A 9,147-nucleotide genomic window follows, 5' to 3' on the forward strand; every position below is an offset into this window, starting at 1 on the left:
ACTCGGAGCCCCATATTTACGCTACGGTAGAAGGTGTGCAAACTGATCTTATGAAGAGCAAGGGACATAAAATAAGAGCACCCGCTGCTTAATCACGCAGTAGTTCTTGCCAAATACAGTGCATCTGCCTGGCCTGTCACTTTGCGCGCAAGCGTTCATTGGTAACTGCGCACCATGTCGCAGAAATGGGGGTCAGGACCAGGCGTTCGCACTTCTTAGATGCTCGTAGGAACTAGTGCTAGTGATTAAAATGCGAGAAAAAAAGCGAAAGGCTGAAGTCAACAACAAAATAGTTTTCTCTGAAAAAAAAATAGCATTTCACTGCTAGCACAGATCTACGAAAATCCTCTTGCGTTACTCCACTTTCTATATGGCTGGCGTCTCAGTAATCGTCTTGTTGATCGAGTTGCCGTTTCACGTACATTTGGGCTCATATTCACAAAATGTACTGACGCCAGTATTCGCTGGAGAATATCCTAGTAAGCCATGATACACTACATATGGACGACGGCAGCCGAAATATTTACGAACGAAGATTTCTAAAATCGACCCCTAAGTTTCCTGAACTTTTATGAATAGGGGGAGTAGGTTCGTGTCCTAGGCTGTCGCAGTGGACACATCTTTGAACTTCACGTGACAATCACTTCACATTTTTGTCGAGCTGAACAGGTATGACAAGAGGACTACTCGTTTCCGACCTGTTCCGAATGTCGGGCAGCTCGATGGAGCCGCTCGCGGCCAGCAGAAGTAGCCGAAGCAGCATCGAGGAGAGGACGCGCTCCGGGCACCCCCGGGTGGACTCTGCCCGCTCATGGCTGGCGGCGGCCGCGTGCTCGGGCTACTCGTTCTTCACCTGGTTGCCCGTGGTGTGCTCGGCCGTGCTGTACGCTGGATACATGGACCAGTACCCGGACGTGGCACGCCGAGACGCCTCGTGGCCTTTCACCATCATGCTCGTCGTCATCAACGTTGGAGGCAAGCGGGCGGGCGTAGTATACGCGCAAGGAAATTATTTAAAAATAGCCCTAGTCACCGAGAAGGCAATTCCTTAGTTGCCCTTAAGAAATATGAGCTAAACTGGATGCGCACTGCAAGATGACTAGCAACTCAGCGGAGCAACTAATCACTTGGACCCACATTCACAAAAATGTGTTAGGCTAAAAATTTTCGCAAGGTAATGTTTCAGCCAATCACGATGCGGGACATAACAATTAGTGAAGCCGGCTGACCAATGGGAAAAAGCACTTACGAAAGGGAGTTTTGTGAATTCGGCCCCAGCTTGTCACGCACCTTATTCCGTCCCGTTTACCTCCCACGTTTTGAGAGCCTCCTCTAATTCGGTTTACGTTTATTTGTAGCTCTTCATGCGCCGCTGAAGTGGAGATCGCTGCAAGAATACCGGTTTTTGTTTTTTGGAGCAGTTCAGCGGAGTCTCTGTCATCCTCTGTCAGCCCCGCGTATGCTTTCGTTATAGCATTGCTGGATTATTTTCGTTGGCATTACTTTGGCGCCGACGAAATCGCTCTCACCTGATATTTCTCTTCAATTTTCGCGGCATCGTCACCTGCCCTGAGCTGCTCAGTTTGCTCTTTTTTTTTGCATTCCGCGGGATATAACCATCGAGAATAGACGTTTCCATGTTCCTGCCGGCCATAACCGACAGTCAAATCATGCGCTGAACAGGATTTCCTTGTAAGGCTTATTTTCTTAATAGGGGTATTTTTCACAGCTCGCAGTGATTGTTTTTACCGAGCTTCACGCTATTGTGACATAGCTTCGTACATTGTTCAAGTCCTTCTCTTTTTCTCTGTCATTCCAGCTTACCTTACGCGTTTTATTTGTATTGCCTTATCCATCATTGTTCCTCCATATTTCTTGCGTTGTGTTATGTTTACGTGTCCTGTTGGTCTGACCCCTTGTTTCATGTTCTTCCTCATTTCGCAATTATTTCCTCCTGTAGACTGTTCTTATTTTGTTCGTTTACTTGATTACTTGATGCGTGTGCAAGCACTGAGACATTATTGCTGTCGCTTGGCCCGATTAAAGATAACTGATTTATTATTATTATTATTATTATTATTATTATTATTATTATTATTATTATTATTATTATTATTATTATTATTATTAGCTGATGCTGTGTCGCTAGATGAAGATTCCATTTCAGAATGCATTAAGCACTTGAAACCATCCTTTTCAGCTGGCCCAGATGGCATCCACTCTGCCATACTAAAAGCCTATGGCAGTATACTTGTCCCAGTATTGATTACCATATTTAATAAGTGTCTGCATGCTTCAACGTTTCCTAGCATGTGGAAAACTGCTCGTGTTTTCCCAGTGTTTAAGTCTGGCTGTAAAAGTGACGTCTCGAACTACCGCCCTATTTCCCTTCTTTGTGCCGCATCCAAAATCTTTGAGCTTGCTCTTCACAAAATATTGCTTTTTGATGTAAAAAATTCACTGATTGTGAATCAGCATGGGTTTCTCGCTGGCCGCTCAACTGTCACTAATCTTGCCAGTTTCATGATGCAAGTCTCCACGCCTATTTCGCAGAGAGGACAGGTTGACGCTATTTACTGTGACCTTAGCAAAGTTTTTGATGTTGTCAGCCATTCGCTGCTTGTGGATAAACTTGCACACTTTGATGTTGATTCTTCAATTGTGAATCTCCTCCATAGCTATCTTCTTGATAGATTATGTTACGTTGCCATTAATGGCCAAACGTCCTCTTTGTATAAAGCTACTAGTGGGGTTCCTCAAGGGTCGGTACTGGGCCCACTCCTCTTTTTAATTTATGTTAATGATGTTTCTTCTGTCATTCGGAATTATTCTTTCCTTTTGTATGCCGATGACATAAAGATATTTAAGGAAATTCATTCAGTTATCGATTGTCGCTTGCTGCAATCTGATTTGTGGTCTTTTTCTGAATGGTGCAGGAGCAATAACCTCTCCCTAAATATTTCAAAAACCAAGGTAATGAGTTTCACTCGAAAAACATCTAGTGTGCCATTTTTATATTCTGTCAATTCTGTGTCGTTGTGTAAGGTATGTGAGATCAATGATCTAGGTGTTCTTTTTGATAGCACCTTACACTTTTCTGCTCACGCTAAGCGTGTTGCTTTGCGGGGTCTTCGCACCCTAGGCTGTGTTTGCAGAATGTCTAGAGAATTCCGTTCTCCTGTGCCCTTTCGAAAATTGTACACCGCGCTATGTCTTCCTCAACTAGAGTATGCATCTGTGATCTGGAATGGCATTCCTAATAATAATATCTGGGGTTTAACGTCCCAAAACCACGATATGATTATGAGAGACGCCGTAGTGGAGGGCTCCGAAAATTTTGACCACCTGGGGTTCTTTAACGTGCACCTAAATCTAAGTACACGGGCCTCAAACATTTTCGCCTCCATCGAAAATGCAGCCGCCGCGGCCGGGGGAATGGCATTCCTAATTCCAGCAGCAACGCCATTGAGCGAGTCCAGAAAAAATTCCTAAGCATTTACAACCATCGTTTCGCTAGAAATGACTCTGGATCTCGTTCTAACGCTGCTGGATTATTATCATTGCCATCACTTTGCTGCCGACGAAATCGCGCTGATCTGTTATTTCTTTACAAGCTTGTGCATGGTATCATATCCTGCCCTGTACTGCTCAACTGTCTTAATTTCCGAATTCCACGTAAGCTGACCAGAGAGAATAGACCTTTTCATGTAATCGCCTGCCTCTGTGAACATTCGACCATTGGCAGGATACAACGTCTTTACAATGCTTACTTTTTGGAGCTCGATGTTTTTCACAGCTCCCAGTCGTTGTTCTGCTCCGAGCTTTGCACTGTACATACATAGCCTTGTACACTGTTGATATTTTTTTTTCTGCCTGCGCATAGTTGTATATGTGCAATTTTGTAACGTTTTTTATCCCTGATATTTTAATATGAATGTTTCCTTTGTTTGTTTTTTTCGTGCGCCAGTACAAAGACCTTACGGTTGTTCCTGGGCACATTAAATAAACGTTTGATTGATTTGATTATTATTATTATTATTATTATTATTATTATTATTATTATTATTATTATTAGTTTGGAAGTATGTACGTAAACGGTCCAGCAAAAGCGGAGAGTCTTTCAGACTACTAGACTCAAATGGGGTAGAAGTGCATGCCGTCGCTGACTGTTTTGCCGCACATTTCTCATCCGTTTAAAAGGCCTCAGACTCTAGCACTGATATCAGACAGCCTAAGGCAGTTGGCTCACCCAGTGCTTTGTCGCTGGATGAAAATCTTATCTGCGAATGCATTAAGTGCTTAAACCATCCTTATCATGTGGCCCAGATGGCATCCCCTCCGCCATACTAAAGCTTATAGTAGTATATTTGTCCCAGTACTGACTACGATATTTAATAACTGCCTGGACACTTCCACATTTCCTAGCATGTGGAAACTGCTCGTGTTTTCCCAGTATTTAAGTCGGGCTCTAAAACAGATGTTTCTAATTATCGCCCGATTTCTCTACTATGTGCCACATCAAAGATCTTCGAGCTGGCTCTTCACAAAATATTGTCTTTTAGTGTTAAAAGCTCATTGATTCCTAATCAACATGGTTTTCTCGCTGGCCGCTCAACTACCACAAATCTTGCTAGTTTCATGACGCAGATCTCCACACCTATTTCTCAGAGAGGACAGGTTGACGTACTCTACTGTGACCTGAGCAAGGCTTTTGACATAGTCAGCCACACACTGCTTATGGTTAAACTTGCGCAATTTGATGTTGACTTGTCGGTTGTGAATCTCCTGCAGAGCTATCTGCTCAATAGATATTGTTATGTAGCGGTAAATGGCCAAACGTCTTCTTTGTATAAAGTGACTAGTGGGGTCCCTCAAGGGTCAGTATTAGGCCCACTCCTATTTTTAATTTACGTTAATGATGTTTCTTTTGCCATTCGTAATTCTTCTTTCCTCTTGTATGCCGATGACATCAAGATTTTTAAGGAAATTCATTCAGTTAACGACTGTCGCTTGCTGCAGTCAGATTTGCTCTCTTTTTCCGAATGGTGCAACGCTAATAACCTTTCTCTGAATGCCTCGAAGACAAAATTCATGTCTATCACTCGCAAAACATCTAGCGTGTCATTTGAATACTCTGTCAATTCTGTGTCCTTATGCAAGGTTTATGAGATCAGTGATCTTGGTGTTGTTGTTGATAGCGCGTTAAACTTTTCTGCTCACGCTAAGCGTGTTGCTTTGCGGGGTCTTCGCACCCTAGGCTGTGTTTGCAGATTGTCTAGAGAATTCCGTTCTCCTATGCCCTTCCGAAAATTGTACACCGCGCTATGTCTTCCTCAACTGGAGTATGCGTCCGTGATATGGAATGGCATTGCTCAATCCAGCGGTAACACCATTGAACGAGTCCAGAAAAAATTCCTTAGCATATATAACCATCGCTTTGCTAAAAAATCTCGTTCAAATACTGCTGAATTATTATCATTGCCATCACTTCACTGCCGACGAAATCGTTCTGATCTCTTGTTTCTTTACAAGCTAGTCCACGGTATCATATCCTGCCCTGTACTTCTCAATTGTGTTAATTTCGAATTCCGCGTAAGTTAACCAGAGAGAACAGACCGTTCATGTACCCGCCTGCTTCTTCCAACACTCTACCGTTCACAGAAGACAAGTCTCTATATGTTAATTTTCTTGATCTTGACATTTTTCATAGTCCACAATCATTGTTTTATCCGGCTTGGTACTGTTTTGACATAGTATGGCACAATGTACAAAGTCTTCCCTTCTCCGTCTTTCCGCATAGTTGTAAATATGCAATCTAATTTTTCATTCCCCTTCAATATTTCTCGTGTTGTCTTATTTTACTCCTCCCCTTTTGTGTTCATTTCTCTTTGTCTACGTGTATTTGCTCTTTTTATTTCTGAAGACTGTCTGTATTGTATAGTTTATTTTTTTTTGTTTTTTTTTTGCGTGCGCCTGCACAAAGACCTTACGGTTGTTCCTGGGCACGTTAAATAAATGATTGATTGATTGATTGATTGATTGATTATTATTATTATTATTATTATTATTATTATTATTATTATTATTATTATTATTATTATTATTATTATTATTATTATTATTATTATTATTATTATTATGTGAGATATATATATATATATACATGTACATATCGCAAATAGGCAATGGAGACAGTGTAGTCTATGAACTTCCAACGAACTTTCGCCTGTTCTTAGGATTGAGGGTATAGAAGTTGAGGGTGGGAAAAAGGGAAGTGAAGAGGAAAGGAGCGAAAAAATGACAAGAAACAGCGACAAAGGTAAAGTAGGAACCCAAAAAATACGCCCGCACAGAAAAGAACAAAAAAACACGAAAAACATTCTCTACATACGGGAGGCCAAGTCAGTTTCGTGAAAGAATGTTAACGGGGAACGATGGGCCTGGTCGGGCCGAGCCGCACACCCGCTCGCAAAGCAGGAAATCGTCTAGGGTCGTACTCGTTAGCCCTGAGTATGTCCCTTTACTAGCAATGTACGCTGTATCAGGTATGAGGGACTCCCAGGAACAAGATGTTCAAGAGTGCCGTAGGAACCACAAGGGGCACACGACACACTGTCGACGCGCTGTAGTCACCGCAATCGATTGTTCAAGAACCGAGGCAGCATTATAGCCCTTAACTTCAGTAAGAGTGCTCTAGCACGCCGAGGCAAGCGAAGATTGCGAACATAGAAATGTAAACTATTTGAAAGTACATCATGTGTTTTCATGTTTTTTTTTTTTGTATGATGTCTTTGAAATGTACATGATAACTTATCCTAAAATGCAAATTGTAGTTTTTCTTCCTTCCTGTCGATGCTACATGTCTAACTTTTTTAATGTTTATCATGTACAGGAGGTCCCAATACAGTCTCCGACTCCGGGACCTTTTCTGCATACTGAAATGTAACAACTTGATTTTTGGTAATAATAAAATTTCATTCTGATTCTGGTCCGCTGTTAAAAGAAAGGCCGGCGGCTGCAAATAGTTTCGCGCAGACGCACTGCGTACTTTGAGGGGTGCTCTTTCGTCGGTAACCAAGATCTCAAACATCATAGGCAAGTCATATACTTACGAGAAAACAATTTCTAAATAGGACTGCACCGCGTTTCACGATAGCACCAACATTTATTTCCGAGGGCTTATACGCGCACCTCGCACATTGTATGTTAAGTGCATTTTATAAGCGAGCATTGGTCAGTGCATTGTAAGCGAGCAGGAAGTGTGCCCATATCTATTTTAGCAACTTGCGCGTCGGGTCAGTAGATTTTGCGATGGAAATATTAAGTGCTGCATGCATGCTCTGTTTCTGCAGGCATCTTGTATGCTGTTTCCTTGGAGTGGTTCACAGAACGGGCTCTGCTGATTTTAGCCGCTATTCTGTGCGCCGGTTCTCTGGTGGTCAGTTCCTTCACACATGACATCATAGAACTCGTAGTGCTGCTCGGCGTCGTGTACGGTGAGTGGACTTGGAGGCGCACTCAACTAATCCCGTGGTTTACCTATGAAGGGGGTTAAAAGAAACGTGTCCGAAAATCCTCAAAAATAAAGGAAATGGTATATACGCTCGCTGTCTTCATAATTACGTTTTTTCTTGAGGTACACATCTTCCGATGACCATAGATATCAATTACAGTAGTAATTAAATAAATTAAACTAACTTTTTAATTAGGGAAGACGGGTGGTCAGGTCAAATGCGAAAATTCAAGTCCTTGCTGCGAGAAGAGTCCATTGCCACTTTGAGATTCCGAAAAGGCGGTCTCTGGGAATTATGGCGCAGTAATAAAATTCGACCCTATTTACCGGCAAAACCGAAACCGAAGTGCAGATGAGCGCAGATTGCAGGTGACCAGAATGGCGCCACTGTTCACGACAACGATTCCAGTGGCGTTAGTTCTACAAATTTTGCTTACGCATGTGCTCCCAGGCTGCTATAATCGCGAGCACAGTCCGGATACTCACGAGGCGAAGTCGATCGATGGTTGATGTAATGACTCTCGCTTATTCTGGACGTCTCAAAAGAGTATGGCAGCAGCGCTCTTCCGGCTTTTGATTTCGTTTTTCAAGGCCAAATTAGTCAGAATTCATCACGCTGCTAACATTACCAATCCGTTTTTAGGAAATCTCAAAGCGGCCATGGGCTCCTCGCAGGGAGGGCTCCAATTCTCCCATTTGACCCGACCGCCTGTCTCCACTAATTATAAAGTTAATTTAGTTTCCTTAACTACTGTCGTAATCGATATCTCTAGTAATGTTACGATGTCTGCCGCCACAAAAGAAAAGTAATTATGAATGCAGCGAGCAAATATTGCATTTCCCCTATTTTGGGATTTTCGGACACATTTCTTGAAACACCCTGTATACGTGACCACAAAATATTGCTGAGATTGAACGTTTGAACACCATTATGGGCGCTTAAAGGGTACTTGGTTTGAACCACAGATAGCATCTTTACTCTCATGGGCGTTAAGATCCAATGGGTGATGAAGGCGAATGAGACAGTCATATTCGGGTGACTTTCTCTGCCCAGTAGGCAGCATGACTGAGGCTAATAACGACAGGAAAACTTCACGAAATAAACTTTTACATTTGTTGCTGTCAAACACAATGTCAAATATTTAGGCGCGCCGGATTTTCCAAGTGTCCTACCCAAATTACCTGCGTAGTTAGAGTCGGTCATCGAGCATATGTTTGTTATAGCCTTAAAGCGGCCCTGCGACACAGATTAAGCATGTTGTTTTCAACGCTTGTTCTGGTACTGTGGAATGCGCCGATATCGTTGCGCAAGTGGCATCGCCGAAAACGAAGCCGTTATAGTTTTATTTCATCGGATAAACTACTTTGATTGCGCACTACAGCGACACACATCGGTTACTTTTGTTATGGGAAGTGACGTTTCGTCATGTGGCAGTGACGACAAATGCCGTGCGTTTCGGTTGATTTGACGCGACAAGTATCATGTAATATTCATATGGTGGTAGCTAGGCCATATTACTGAGTCGTAAAAAGAACAAAACTCCTTTTTACGCTTTCTCGGAAACAGATAATTTCTGTTTCTAACTGATGTGCTTTCAAAACAATGGACACGACACGAGGTGCGCTGGGAAACT

Source organism: Rhipicephalus sanguineus, chromosome 1 (genome assembly GCF_013339695.2).
Source record: "Rhipicephalus sanguineus isolate Rsan-2018 chromosome 1, BIME_Rsan_1.4, whole genome shotgun sequence".
In the NCBI taxonomy this organism is placed as follows: domain Eukaryota; kingdom Metazoa; phylum Arthropoda; class Arachnida; order Ixodida; family Ixodidae; genus Rhipicephalus; species Rhipicephalus sanguineus.